The sequence below is a fragment of the Ceratosolen solmsi genome, unplaced genomic scaffold, assembly GCF_000503995.2.
Source record: "Ceratosolen solmsi marchali unplaced genomic scaffold, CerSol_1.0 scaffold57, whole genome shotgun sequence".
Taxonomy (NCBI): Eukaryota; Metazoa; Arthropoda; class Insecta; order Hymenoptera; family Agaonidae; genus Ceratosolen; species Ceratosolen solmsi.
In genome coordinates, this window is record NW_011948427.1 from 4249965 (window position 1) to 4265894 (window position 15930).

Consider the following 15930-nt stretch of genomic DNA (forward strand, 5'->3'; position numbering starts at 1 on the left):
GCACTTTTAACATAATTTTCAGTTTAGATGATCCCCATAGGGGGAAAATTAAGCTACATGTAATTGAAATAGATTATTCTCTAGAAAACTGATTAACTTTTATTATTCACTCATATTTCGCTGGCAAATATAATTAAATATCTCATTTAATACGTATAAATTAATTACAATTAGATTTAAGAATCAGTTTTGTTATTAGTAGCATAAAATAATACTTAAAGCTCTTTTGTATATTACCCGAATGTGATATAATGATATATTAATGTATTTATAACTGATTTAATTGCATAAACGGTAGTCATAAATATGATGGAAATTTTTTTAATTCAAACTTAGTAGTAGAAGTTTCGACATTAATTCTGGATGATTAGAATAATACTCTAATTAATATATTTAAAAGTCATTGGAAAAAGTATAGCATAATAGTCGTTAGAATTTCATTGGAATAAAATTTTATAGATAGTATTAAAATGTTCGAGTATTGGAAGCCCGCGAGTGGCAAATTATTCCGATTGTTTTCGCATAAAATAAAATACAGAATATTGTCACGTCACTTGAACTTGTAAAGGAAAAAGAAAATATACGCTCTGATTGAAAGGCTGTCTCATCAACAACGAATGAAACGATTTTCTTAATACGAAAATAAAAGAATCTTCCTTCGACGTCAGCAGTTATACCTTTACTTAAAAGAACTTTTCGAGCTTTTTTAAAGCACTTTCAGCTCTGAGGTAGAAAACCAAATTCCACTATAGAAAAACAGACAGTGGCATTAAATACAGAGCGCACAAACCCTACGACCATTGCGCCATTGACTTTAAATCTTTGTGAGTTATAATATTTTTTAATCATATCCATCTATTCGTCGGCCGATCGGATGAAGAATAATCCAAGAAGGACAAACGATGCATTTCCAACCAACTTCCGTTCGATCCGGTGCAAAATGAATTGGCCCCTGCGACCCCACGAATGCAAAAATAACAGGGAGAAAGCGTATGCGCGCATTAGTCATGAGCCAGCGAAGCGATCGACGAGCCGCCGGATAATATTTGTACCTCCGATCCCAGCAGCTGAATTCCCAACGAGGGCGGGAACCACCCCCACGTCAAGCCCCGCCGCTATCCTCCCTGGTATTATAATAATTCCTTTGTTAGCGCAGGCATTTTGCATGGGCGCGATTTGAAAGCGAATCTGACGTCGCATATTGCGATGCGGCAAGCGTTTACTTAACGTTGCCATTGAATTTCTTTGGATTGGGGGCGGAAATTCGCGTTCCTGTTGACGAATTTAAATGTCACTAAGACGGTCATGCAAAGACTTTTACCAGTATTCCAATGAACGGGATATTTAGTTATCTTTTGCGGGATAGAATTCATGCTGGCGGCAATAGTTTCGGTTCTCCTTTTCAGCGACTAATGGCTAATGAAATTCCATGCATATTACAATATTAGAAAATTCGGGAAAATCTAATGAAGAGTCGCAGAAAAAAGCATAAAATTCTTGAATACATTAAAAGTTTCGTGCAAAAAGTTGTAATTTTTATCGTTTAATAGTTTAAGTTTTAATATTTATGTAACGACGTTTACGTAATAGTTACACGTGACATGCAATATTTAGATATTTCAATAATGTGAATAAAAAAATTTTGGTGCAATGATAGACAAATTTGTAATTTTTTTTTTTTTTTTTTTTTTTTTTTTTTTTTTTGCTACCACAATTAATAATGATTTTTGTTTATTTGTAATGTTATTATAACATCTATGATTTAATATAAATATGTCATCATTAATTCATAATTTTACTGTGATTATAACTATTACTTTAGATAAGAATTAAGCTACGCTTTTAGCGACATTGATATTTTCATTAAAATATCTAATATTATATCGTACACTTAATATTATAAATTGGCGTACATATTTATAAACAAAAGAAGAAAAAACCTCAATATCGTTAGATAATTTTCAGTGCTAAATCCATCCATTCAATTTTCTATAATAACGCAATATCTATTGTAATATGGCATTTAAAATAATTCAAATATTTATAATAATTCCACTGGATAAACTGAATCTACATTGATTGAAAATTTATTTCTACATAAAATACAAAATTCGAAACATTTTAAACATTCTATAATAATCCTAATTGATAAACCGAATCTATTGTAATTCAAAATTGATTTATATATAAATTAAAAAAAGAAAAAAAGTATATATAAATAGATATTTCGTAGATTAATAAAACATAGAATTCGATTACAAATAATATTTTTAAACATTGAAATCTGTCGTCGAAAGATTAACTTCGAATTTTATTGCATGGCCACTATTATTTATATTGTACTACTAATCCCTATCATAATAATTTATTTATAATATTAATCAATTCCCGTAATATGATTGCAAAATATTGCATTCATTCGCAATTTTAAACTTTCAGGTAAATTAAATTTCATCCTTAACGAGCCCCGAATCAATGGCTGCGATCGTCGGTGCAATTTTAATAAGAGCCATGTTTACTGTACTGTTAAACCAAAGCTTGATCAACAAAGTTTGTAGCGATGTCAAGCGTAAAATACCACCGATCTACAAATACCTCAACTTAGACGACAACGAGATACAAACAGATGTGTAACTAAAATCTAATCAATTACCAGTGACGGATAAATTCTTCTCCATAGATAAATGTTTTTCAGGTTATAAATATAAAAGTTGATACAGGCTCAAGGCAATGATCGCTGACGCCCCATTGACACTCGCACTCAACCGAATGGAAAGAGAAAAAAAAATTTTCTTTATGAGATTTTATAAAACTTTAATTCTTTAAATGAAGTGCAGCAACACAGTTATTCAATATATTCATTACGAATGAATATATTAGAAAGAATAAAATTCAATAAATCGCTTTAAATTTTTATCTTTAAATATCAATAAATTATTATTATTAAGTAAATTAAATAAAATAATCAAGAATGAACAAACGTGAGCGTTGTGTTGGTACGAGGTGAAAAAATTAATTACATTAAACGAGAGTAAATACAGCGAGATATAATAAAATAAAATAATAAAAAATCAAATATGAATTTCATCAAAGTTTGTAAAAGACAGGGAGAAAGTATTTTCAAATAATCCAAAATACATGTGTTCGCGTATGGGAATATCTAATAAATATTTAGTATTAACAGCGAATGCCAAAACGAGAACAAACTTTATTAGAATTACATAACAATTTATAATTACACACTTCGCTTAATGAATTATCTAAGTTCTATTGATTATTTAAATATTAATTCTATGTATGCCAATTTATAATTTATAATATGTTGAGAAAGGAGGAATGTAAGAATGATTTTTACAATAGAATCGATGTAAGATAAGGAAAATTTAGCTATCGATTGCATTGTTTCATGGATTGTACATTAAATGTGAAATAAAATAAACTAATAATTATATAAGATTTTTCAGACGCAAACTCCGTTTCTTCGTATTTAGTACTTGAATTGTACGATTCATATATCAATTACATACATTTTGAACGACGAATAAGCTATTAATCATAAATAAAGCAGTAACTTAACGAAATTAGCATTTTCTACAAATGTCGACTCTGATTCCACAGGTACAAAATCAAATAAAATTCTGCCCTGAATGAGTGGCATCTGATCCCGAGAGATTTAGTGCCCAATTATCTTTAATAGCGTGAGGTCGAAATGCATACTTGCACCGACGGCGGCAACTTCCCTTCATGCGCTTGTTATCAACGTCGCAATTTATACGCGCACCAGGCTTATAATAGTTCTTTTGTTTCAAAATTTTATCTTTATTATAGGCAATTTTTCGGGCTCGTTAACGTTGATATTTATTTTTATCGAGGAAGATTTCAATAGGAGACGCTGAATTCATTAATGCCGATAGGATTAAAATTTCTCAAATATATCAGTCAGAAATATAAATATTTTTCACGTGTCTATACCAAATTTTTGAATACTTTTAGAAAATAAATGTCCAACGTCAAACTTTCGACAATTCGTATAATCATTATCTAAATAATTGCTAGAAATTGGCGTCAGACAGCTTAGTTACATTTAAATAATTATTAGGAAGTTATTAATATTTTAATTAATCACTTTTACTCGGTTGCGCTGTGAGTTGAATATCAATATTATGCGATTTTAATTACTAAATCTTTAATATTATTTTGAGTCGAGAGGATTAAAAATTAAATAAATAAATGACATTCAATTATATTAGTTGTGTATAATCAATATATTTATACAAACATAAATATCTTATGGAATTTTATAATTCCATATGTTGAAAATCTCAATTAATTAATATTTAAATAATATATATATATATATATATATATATATATATATTAATAATCATTTATTAACGCATTTTATTTCTACTAAATAATTCCGTTATTTTTCAATCTATTCAATATTAAATTTTTCACATTTTTTAAGTATTCGACGTTTTACACAGATTACATAAGAATTATTGGTAGAAAATATATTAAGGAATATAAATATTAAACTTCAAGCGTTAAATCTGTAATTGCACATTATCAAAATTTTTCAACTTTAACTATCGCAAATATAATGAAATCTTTAATAGATTGATATATTCATAAGATTTGGGCTACGATTTGTTAAATAAATTTCATATGCGTATAAAGTAACGGAAACAAAAATATATAAAATAAAAATTTTTATAATCAGTGTTTGATATGTGGATTTAAAAATATTAAAAAATTTATAGAGAATAAGAATTTTTACTAAAAAGTATATGAAATGATTTGTAGTTAAAATATTTTAAGTTTTGACATGATATATGCTCGTAATGTCTAATAATTTATAAAATATGATTATAAAATATAATAAAAATACGTAAGAATTAATTGAAGAATGTACATTCAATGGTATATGACAATAAAGCAGATCTTTAAATAAAATTTGATAAGAAATTACAGCGTGGGCATATTTATTTATTCAACGTGTCCTTTATCTACGTAAATGCAGAGTTATCCTATATTCGCATAAATTGCCGTGCTTCATTTCATTGATAAGAAAAATGAAGGTTGGTTTGGGTCTAGACGGATTATTCACTTTCGTACTTTTGTATGAAGGCGTTGGTAAGGAATGAAACGTATGCCCGATGGCATCGGTAGTTATACAATTCCATTACAGTCATTGGATGCGACGTCGTGACAAAAATTTCGATTTTGCTGTCATCCACCCTATTCCATACTGACCATGTATCCACACACACGCGCGCACAGAAATAAGAGCACGAGGATACTCTTATATTTGTGCATGTATAAATTTTGCGAATGTATAAATACAGATATGTGAGAATATTTGTATATGAAGTATTGAGACACCGACGTTCTTTCCACTGATAAGAAGTACAATCGCTTTTAAAGAGGGTAACGAGATTCAGAAGATTCGTCCGGATGGATTTCTTTTACATTCTTTGTACCTCCTGATGCTGTCTGACTACACTTTTGTCATTCTCCTTTCGATCCCAATGAAATTCTTCCTATTATATTTCTCTTTTTATGTACTTTTACGCGTAAGTGTGCACTATTTCATCCCGTGCCTTTAAAAGTAATAGTGTAAAGACGATGATATTTTCTCTCTCTCTCTCTCTCTCTCTCTCTTTTTTTTTTTTTTTTTTTTTTGTTTCTTCTCATTTATATTGAAAGATATTAATAACGGTGAATGACACTTTAAGCAAATAGAAGCAACATTCCAGCTAAAACAATCTTCTTACAAAATTTTTAATCTTATCGAGTGCATTGTTAGAAAATAAGAGCTAATTTCTTATTAATTAATCGTAAGATTAAGTTTTATACGAATAACTACATCAAGCTTATTGTCAATTTTTTGTCTAAAGAATATGAGAAAAGCTTAGTAATTAAGAAATTTTTAGTAAATTTTTTAATAATGTTTGTATGGTTACAAGAATTTTTTAAATACAATTGTTGCAGTAGAATGATTCAGCATATACTTCATGCATTTCAAGATATCTAAGATTATCATTTCATATTTAAAATATCTACGCACTATGTTTGCGAAAGATTTTGAAAAGTTAAAAATATGAAATGTAAATATATTTTATGTCTGAATACTTTCACTTTTCGAAGAAAAAAAAAAAAAAAAAAAAAAAAAAATTTTTTCACAAAACAACAAAAATTACAAATATTTATGTACAATTTAAGCGCATTCGTACATGCTAAATAGATATTTGTATTTGTTGTGCGAGTGAAAATGCTAAAGCAAATAAGTAAATATCATTAGATTACAAATATACTGTAAATTAGAGCAGAAAAAGAAAAAAATTAATATCAGCCTGTTAATATTGAATACGAGATTTTTGAATGGACAAACCTCAGGTTTTATTAAGGTCTTTCAACTCGCCTTAAGATTCCTTAATGTTCTTGTGCCTTTGCGATGAAAGTTCAAATGTGTAAATCTAACATTCTTGATGAAATTGCCAGTAAAACTTTTAAACTCCACCAACGTTACTACAGACGTCTTTTTACTTTTCAGTCACTTTCATGATGCTTTTTTTGTTGAAAAAACTGATTGATCGAGGATTCTTATTAACAGTGGAGAGGGAAAGGGAGTACTTAATTTATGCTTGTTAAGTTTTTAATTTATCAGATAAAATGAACCACCCATGCACCGTGAAATTTATTTCACATAAAATAAATTGTTTTTTTGTTTTAGACTTTGAAGTTTAAATACATAATTTACAGATGGTAACTTGTTAATTAAGTTCGCTCATAATGAAGCAACTTTAAACAGTTTTTTTTTTTTTTTTTTTTTTTTTTTTTTTTTTGAACTTTAAATAAAGAATTCATACTCTACACCTTTCGAAATAGTTTTCATTAATCATATTAATGTATAACATCAGCTATTTAAATACGCGTGTACTGAAGAATGAAACAATCGAGTGTTCAGTTGACATATAAAAATTGTTATTTACCAAGCGATATTTATTACACTTAGCCGTGTGTACATTATACATGTAATTATTACACATGCATAAAAGAACGAAAAATAAATCAATTTCCGTAATACTTGCTAATGAACAGTAAATTTTAAAATCAAAGTCTCTTGTGTGAAACGTGCATGTAAAATGAATAAACGTCGGAATAATATTTACTAAAAAGTTATACTCGCGATATCAAAAGGCTTGGATTAATTATATCGCAGTATATACAGCATGTAGATGCATGTCACATAATGCGTTGATGCTAATAAAACGCGTCCACCCTAACCTTCTACCATATTGTGCAGATGTGTATGCGACAATCCGTGCATGAGCAAATCCGTCAATATAATTGTATTTATCGGAGAATTAGCTGTGACAAATATCTCCCTTGCAGTGCGTGGTCATGGAAACGAACGTCACGCACACGCGCTAATTGTAATGAGCTCTGATGCGCATATATATCCATAGGCATACTTGGAGCTTTACATTTTTTGTTTAATGAAAATTTTTGAAGAATGCGCTCGACGAATGCAATTTTATTCGCCAACTCGGATTGTTATTCACAAGTTTGGGAAATTTTTTCTGCGTCATATAGCAGGATTGTACTTTTTTCGTACTTCGGCGAAACATATATTTTATTCAAATATCCAAAGCCAATAATTGTCTCGAGGTTATCTAAATTATTCCACTGTCAATTTGACATTTTCTAAGTTTTCTTTCCCTGCTCGACAAACAATAGCATGACTCGCATTCCCAACAATAATCCTATTTTAGTAATATCATTGTTTACGCTCTAGTTATATTTTATATATGAACGTTTATAAATGTTATGATACTCGACTATTTTAAGTTTTTTATGTGGTTGAGATTAATCGTTAAGAATGGAGAGTGAAGTAAAGAATTGTTTAAAGTGCCGCGTCAATTGGAACGATTATAATAAATAAAAGCAAATAGTAGAAAATAGAAATTGATTAAGTATTGTAGAAAATAATGTTCAACCGCGTTTTCTCTAATCCGAGCTGCTTCGATTTATTTCCTCTTTATCGTTCCTTTTACGTCGGTAACGTAACTGCGATCGAAACCTCATATACGCTACAGAAAGAATGTCCAAATGATATATCTGCGGGAAGATGGTCGTAAGGAGCATTAAAGTAGCGCAAAAAAAAATATTTATTAAAGCCCCGAGAGTGGCGCAGCAAGTGGCAAGTTGATAAATGCCTGCTTAACGTTGCTCAACGGTAATCATCACGCAGACAATGAGTGGATGACTGTCAGTGGAAGCAAATATCAGGTAGAAAAAAGAAGAGAAAAGAACATGAATTCATTACCCGGCAGTTCCTCGCGTCTACGCGCTTAACGTAGTTATTGTAGAAAGAACCTTAATCCGGCTCTCGCAAATCACGGCAACCTGTCACGCACTCGGCGCCCGCGCGCGATCTCTCCGACTTGCGTAAGCGCACTGCGGGAGCAAATGTTAGCGAAGGAACGCGATGAAGCCCTCCCCCTCGACAAACTTTCGAGCTGAACCTCGGTGGATCCGATTAAAGCGAGCCACTGAGAAACATTAGCCAATCGCGCAGTTGTTTTCTCTACGATCTCCAAGAGGACTTGGTCCATGCTCCGTCAATGCCTCATAGCTAGCTATCTCTCTCTCTCTCTCTCTCTATATATATATATATATATATATATCTTCGACCGCGACATCCCACCCCACCCACTTCCCATCCACGTACGCGTATATGTACGTCTATTCCTGGCAGCGCGGCATGAGAGGGGTGAGATAGTATGGAGGAAGTCGGGTTGACGCGTAGTAGAAGACGATAGATAAGTGTAAATAGATAAACTGCACGAGTGAGATGTGCCACATACGCGTGAGTGTACATACACGAAACGTACGTGCAGCAACGCTATGTAAATTGTAAATACGGACAGGGATGGTGAAGGATGAGGATGCGGATGATGATGCGGATGAGGATGAGGAATGAAGCAAACGAGGCGCTTTGCAAGATATGCTCCAAGGATGAAACTTTGACTTTACCCCCCCCCCAATCACCATGTCTCACCCGCTCACTCGCGCGCACCCACGCGCAAAAACTCTCCATCTCATTTATCTATTCGATTTCCACGTTTCTCTCTCCTTCTCTTTGCTCAAATTGCCAGTGTCGCACCATAGCTACTGGCGGCTGGCGATGACTTCCAATACTTTATCAAGACGACACGTCATGCGAAACGCCTGATTGTAGCTGTATTATTCACGCATGAGTCTCTTTGCACGCGGGACTGACTAAACGGGCCGCCACGCATTCCTCTAACGGACTAACACAGGTCTAGACCGATCCAGATCACATCTTTACATCGGGATACGAATGTGTTGGTTTGCATGTAAGAGAAAATTAGGGGAAGATGCACTCGAGCTTGGATAAGAAAAATTTCCTATATTATCGACATTCTAACTTCATTGTACATGAGAATTCGCGGACATCTATAACAATTGAAGTATGATAGATTTCTGGAATGAATTTTGTTCTGGATAAATGATTCCTTTGGAATATCTAAGCTACGTTGTAGACAATATTTCATGAAAGCTTTGGAGAGAGTCTTTTCATTTATACATAATACGTAAGAATTTTATTTAGACATTGCTTAAATACGTTTATAAATTACGTACGTTGCCCAAACGTAGGGGCAGAGTTTTAAATTAATTTGTCTTAGAACGTTGTATATAATAACATTGACCGTTATTCTCGCTTATCAATATATTAATATTTGCAAGAGATAAAAAGAGCGTTGAGATTTTTAGATCAAATTTTGCATAATTCAAAGGTCTAAAATCCACGGCTTTACCATTAAAGGTTAAACGTAAAAATATTAGCAAACAAAATATTCAGTTTATTATATTTTTCGTGTAATAATATTATTAGACCAGTCAAATGTTTTTGAGTTAATTCGGAATAGTGGAACAATATATTGTTATCCTATTTAATATCAATTAAACGAGACGGAGACTAATTGAATATCGAGGGAAGCTATTCAAATTTCTAATAGGTATAAATTTCATTTCTGTTTCAACATAATTAAAGGCTATATAACAAATTTAATTAAATAAATCTATGGAAAATAACATTTCAATACTAAATATTCTGTACAGTCATTTATACTTATTAATTATTTCAAATAATAATATTAAGCAGCTATCGATGTAGCGACACTTTTTCATCTTTTTTTTTTCTCTTTTGTTTGTTTTTAACGAAATTATAATAACAGTTATTATATAAGTTTGTAGAAAATACTTTATTATAAAAAGTACATAAAATTAAAAGCCTTATAGAGTATCGAAGTCGATGCTTCGAGTCAAGATGTTGGATAGTACAGACACGATTGAAGTTTTTCAAACAATCTAAAACAAATCAAAAGATTCTTAAAGCACCGATTTAATCGATTGTCGAGATAAAACTTTTGTAAAATAAGCATTTTCATACAATGGGGATAACTCTATAGACATACGTCTTTTAGAGATGTGCGTGAGCAACGATTCGACGAATTCAATACTTTTTATTATGCTACCGTCATTGAAATTCTAAAATGTGGTTTTTTACAAAAACTTTCCAAGTGACAAAAGCCAAATTTTCTTGCAACTATCAGACTACAGATATTACTTTTCTTCTTAAAAAAGAAAAAGAAAAATGCTTTGCTGAAACGGTAATTCTTCCCATCTTATGATTCTGCCTTTTTATGCTACCGCCTGACACATATTACTTGCGTTTAATTCCTTACTTATGAAAGGCAATCCTAGTCAAAGAAGTCAATACCAATGCCCATAATGCTCGTAATAATTAAAGTTGGTAAAAACTATTTATGAAAAGGATAGATAATAAAAGAGCGACCCTTTCAATTGAATTACTTTTTAACCCACCTATGCTGAAGCAGACAAAAAGGGATTGAAAGACTCGTTGTATCGAGCCTCAGCGCCACAATACCTGTCTAATAAATTAGGCGCTATGAAGTTGTCGTGAATTAGCCTGATCTGTTAAAGAAATATTTCCCTATATAGGTGGATGCACGTAACGAAATGTGCCAGAATCCCATTTCCTTCAATTTGTGACGCTCGAATTTGTCACCATCTTTTGCGAATGTGCAAAATACATGTACGGGAGCTACACCTGATCTACATATATTTTTCGATATCTTATTTATGAGATCAGTTATATGAATAATTTACAAACACCTTTGTTACCAATGACTTTGATACCAATCTTTTTTACCAAACCCAATGTTTTCGTATGATAGAATTACTCTTATATAAATTGGCATCTACGAGTCTTTTAAACAGTTTAATAGCTACATTTCCGATATATTTAAATAGATTCGAGACTTACATGCTTTAGTAGATTAATAAAAGGACGATATATACTCTTCCTACCAATAATTAAAAATTTAAAAGTAACAGGTTTTGAAATTCAATTGCTTGATCAAACCCGAATAAATTGTTCTCCGCATTTATTCTACGTATCACGAACTTATTAACAATGCAACAGAAAATCCATTATTAATTCCGTTACTAGAATATCACTAGAATATCAAAGTAACGAATTCCCTTTTAATAAATTATCACGTTATTATATAGGTAACACGTCATTTTGTTTAAAATACAATTCTCTCTCTCTCTCTCTCTCTCTCTCTCTCTCTCTTTATCTATCTATCTATATATATATATATATATATAAGAAAATTATAATTTAATTTGAATTTTTCTTACGTCAAGTATTCCACTTTGTACATATACTCTAATAAATTACGATTTCTCAACGAGTTAGTCGGTTATTAAACTTTATTTACAATTTCCCATGTGATAACAAAAAAAATAAATTTAAAGATATTATTTTTCCCATAGTATTGGAGGTGCGGTTTTTAAAATAAATACAAGATACGTTTATAATATCCAGACAAGGACAAAATTTTGGGGCTTTCAAAATCAGCTTCCGTGACTTTTCCCCTGAATCCAAGCAGTATAAGCTCAGCCCCTATTACCTATTCTCTACACAATTAAGGGATACGGGATTCAATAAGTATCGACTAACGCCAATAACCAGATCTGGAAATCGACGTTTTTCCCAGAATTCGCCTGTAGAGGTACATTAGTCACTCCAATCAGTGCAATCAAAATGAGTATGTGATTTAAAGCACGATTATAGATATCCATTTACAATATAAACAACAATTATGGATATTTAGATGTTTTAAATATTCATCTAGGTAGTATATATATATTCACCAAAATTTAAACTTTAACAGAAATCGGTAAGTCAAACTTTTTTTTTTTTCATTTTTGTAATAAATCAGAATCTATATATATATATATATATATATATATATATATATATATATATATATATATTCAAAATATTTCTATTTTTTTATCATCGTATTACCTAGAGTTCTTATAAAATATAAGATTTCCAAATTTTAAAACCTGTAGGATCTAATCTTAGCGATTTGATAGATTTGGCCTTGAAGTTTATGTTATAATGTAGAAATTGTTGGCAGTAATATTTCTTTGAATAAATATGCTTAACGCGATATCAAAAGTCCTATAATTAAATTCTCAATTCTCACTGTTTCCAAAAAGAACGATGATGACAATGGTATATAACAAGTTCATTACGAAACCCTTATCCTACATACGAATATAGCTTCATCATCAATCTCGCACGAGGCGAAATAATAAATTTTTCAAGTCTGGTAGGGTGCCTCATTAATAATATCTATCCATAAAGCCATCTTTCCATAATCTCAATCAAGAAAATAATAGAATAAAGAAAATCAACCAAGCGATGTCTTTGCATCCGTAAGAAGCCAGTGATTGCGCGCGTGCGCATCCCGATCATTGCCTCTTGCTCGCGATTTTGCTTTAGCACTACAAATTCACGCGTACGAGACAAAAAAGAAAATAGAATCAATATTGGTGAATGTGATATTTGTTTGGGTGCACTGGCTTCGATCAGATTGAACGAGTTCGCCGATACGGCCCTTCTCCTCTTCCTAATTCCCGACTGCGTGTAGACACGCGTGTGCGTACAAGAAGCCCCAACATTGCGTATTTGTACACATCTTCGAGCGCGGCCAATATCAGATATGCCCTTTTCTCATTACGTATTAATCCGCGTGCTTGTGCGAGTGCATATAGCTGTCGGAGGAACAATAGAAAAATGGTCTATTAAAAGCCGGGGGAGTAGTGAATACAGTGGGCGAATTGCCAAATAGTTACAAATATGTCGGCGTTGCCTCGGTTGTGGCTCACATTTTCGAATTTCGGTACCAGATATAGCACATATAGGTACCGCACGTGCCCGCTTAATAGAACGTAATGGAACAACTGTGTTTGCACCGCTGTCAACGATTTTCTCATTTTACGCAGACTGCGTTTCCTCCCTCTCACTCTTCCGCCCTCCCACTCTCCCTCTCCCACGCAGATACCTGCACAGACACCTTTCACTCTTTCGTACGTATTACCTGCGTATACGCATACGTAGATATACGAGAAGGAATATCTTATCCTTATTGTAATCATTGAATATAAATTGAAAATTTGGCTTTCCACACGGGGCCGTTACTAAATGCCCATGTATTCTCATTCGTTCGTATGGGCATTGCAAAACAGCTTATAGGAAAATCATCCACCCTATTCGGTTAATATTCGACATTTATGCCGATTCTCCGTTTACTTCAGAGTGCAAACTTAAAATTACCAGTGCTTTTCTTTTCATTTTTAAATTTTAAAATTACTAGCCTATCATAAAGTCTACCTGTAACATTGTTCAAATTAACGATTGGTTTGCCGAAAAATAAACTACACCAGCATATCTTATTCTAATGCAAATATAGTATCGTCAATATGCACACTAACACTTGATAAATTTATAGTAATTTCGTTGCTTTTATATATCACGACGAAACATTATTTTCATTGAAACGATTAAACAATTATTAACAAATTAATTTAATAACAAAATTGATTATCAATCAACTTTTATAATAACTTTAAAGGGTTTTAAAAATTTTAAATGTTTTTTATCAAACTATACCTATTGAATATTACTATTAAAAGTTCAAATAATTATATATATTTTATGGGACGGTTCTATATTTCACAGTAATTTGTTAAGATAAATTTTAATAATAGAAAGGTCAATAACTATAGTAAACTTTATTATGCTTAAAAGAGAAAAGAGTAATCGTAGATTTTTTTATTTTACGATCCTTCCAATTGTCGCTATATCCGATAAAAGGCATCGCGGCATTACTTTTTATAAGCATTATCATCAAAATAATGATCCTGGAAATCTAAATACGAGCTGTGCTTAATATCATAGTTCTTCATCAACGTCGATAAAGTTCTAGAAGAGAATCATACGCATAATCTTTTTTTTTAATAGATATGATAAAGTTTTATTAAAACAATTATCAGCATTTCATTTTAAAAATAACATCGATATAATATCTAACATTGAAGAATTGTAGTTGTAGTAATAGTAGTAGTGCTATCGTAATAATAATAGTGGCAATGGTAGTAGCAGCAGGAGCAGCAGCAGCAGCAGCAGCAGTAGTAGTAGTAGTAGTAGTAGTAGTAGTAGTAGTAGTAGTAGTAGTTGTAGTAGTAGTAGTAGTAGTAGTAATTAAAAGCTAATAGTATTAATTAGCATACTTTAATTTTATACAGAAACTGGCAGTTGTTGAAGCGGACAAGAAAACACGTCATGGACTAAGGTAAATTGACTTTTATACACGTGTACAGCCGAATATGATGACATGGAAAGGCCTACTAGTATACTGAAAATAATGAATAATTGTAAAATGCTGTCGCGGGAAATCCATACAATTTTCCGATAAAATAGAAAATACAGTTCAGGGAATGAATATTGAGAAAAATATTGGAAATTTTAAATCAGAATGGAGTCTAGTGGGACGTTGTATGATCCAATCTCACGTTTGCGCAAGAGCATCGACAAAATGGTCAATGTTGCATGAGAATCATCCAGAAATGATAAAACATTAATAGATACAATAATAGATTAAGAGAGCATATTCAGTGGAGTTATTTAAATTCTTTATCAATCAGGATGATGAGTGGTAGCAATCATTGGGAATAATTATCAATGAACATCTTGACTACAGAATATTAAGAATTACAACAACAATTTACTTATCTTATTATCAACTTATATTTACTTAAAATAATATTAAATAGAATCAAAATATATTTTATAAAGAAGACAAATATAGGCAAAATTGTAGTTTACATAGTACAAAAACGATTTAGTTTATTTTATGATAAAGTATCGACAAATAATTCTGAAAATTTTAAAATTTATTTGAAATTATTTTTTTTTATTTAAATTTAAAGTATTTAAAATTAATTTTAAAATTTAAAATCATCACAATGATTTTCGAGATATTATAAAAATAGTTTTTTTTTTAATATTGTGCGATGGAAACAGCTAATTGTACAATATTAAGCCGCACTCGTAACAAAATTAAGAAAACTATATTAACATAAGCACTTTTTCAATTACTATATTTAACTTTAATTGAAAATAATATTAAAATTAATGTTAACTACATATCAATAATAAACAATTAAATATTTAATAACAATGATAATAAAATTGAGAATTCAGTTTACTGGAATGTTTTTAACATTTAAAAACATTTTACTTATGTAAGGAAAGTTTAGAAGAAAAAAAAAATAAATAATAGATTTTTCACATTTTTATAACGAGAATTTCTCGGTTTTAACGTGCATTTTACCGTCGTGTGTAAAATGAAGATAAAGTGTGTCGTAATTGCAAGTAACCTCTCTCTTTCTGTGCAATGAATTAGCTTGAAATATCGAACCGAATTGCCGCTTAGCTGCAATGCAAAAATTTTT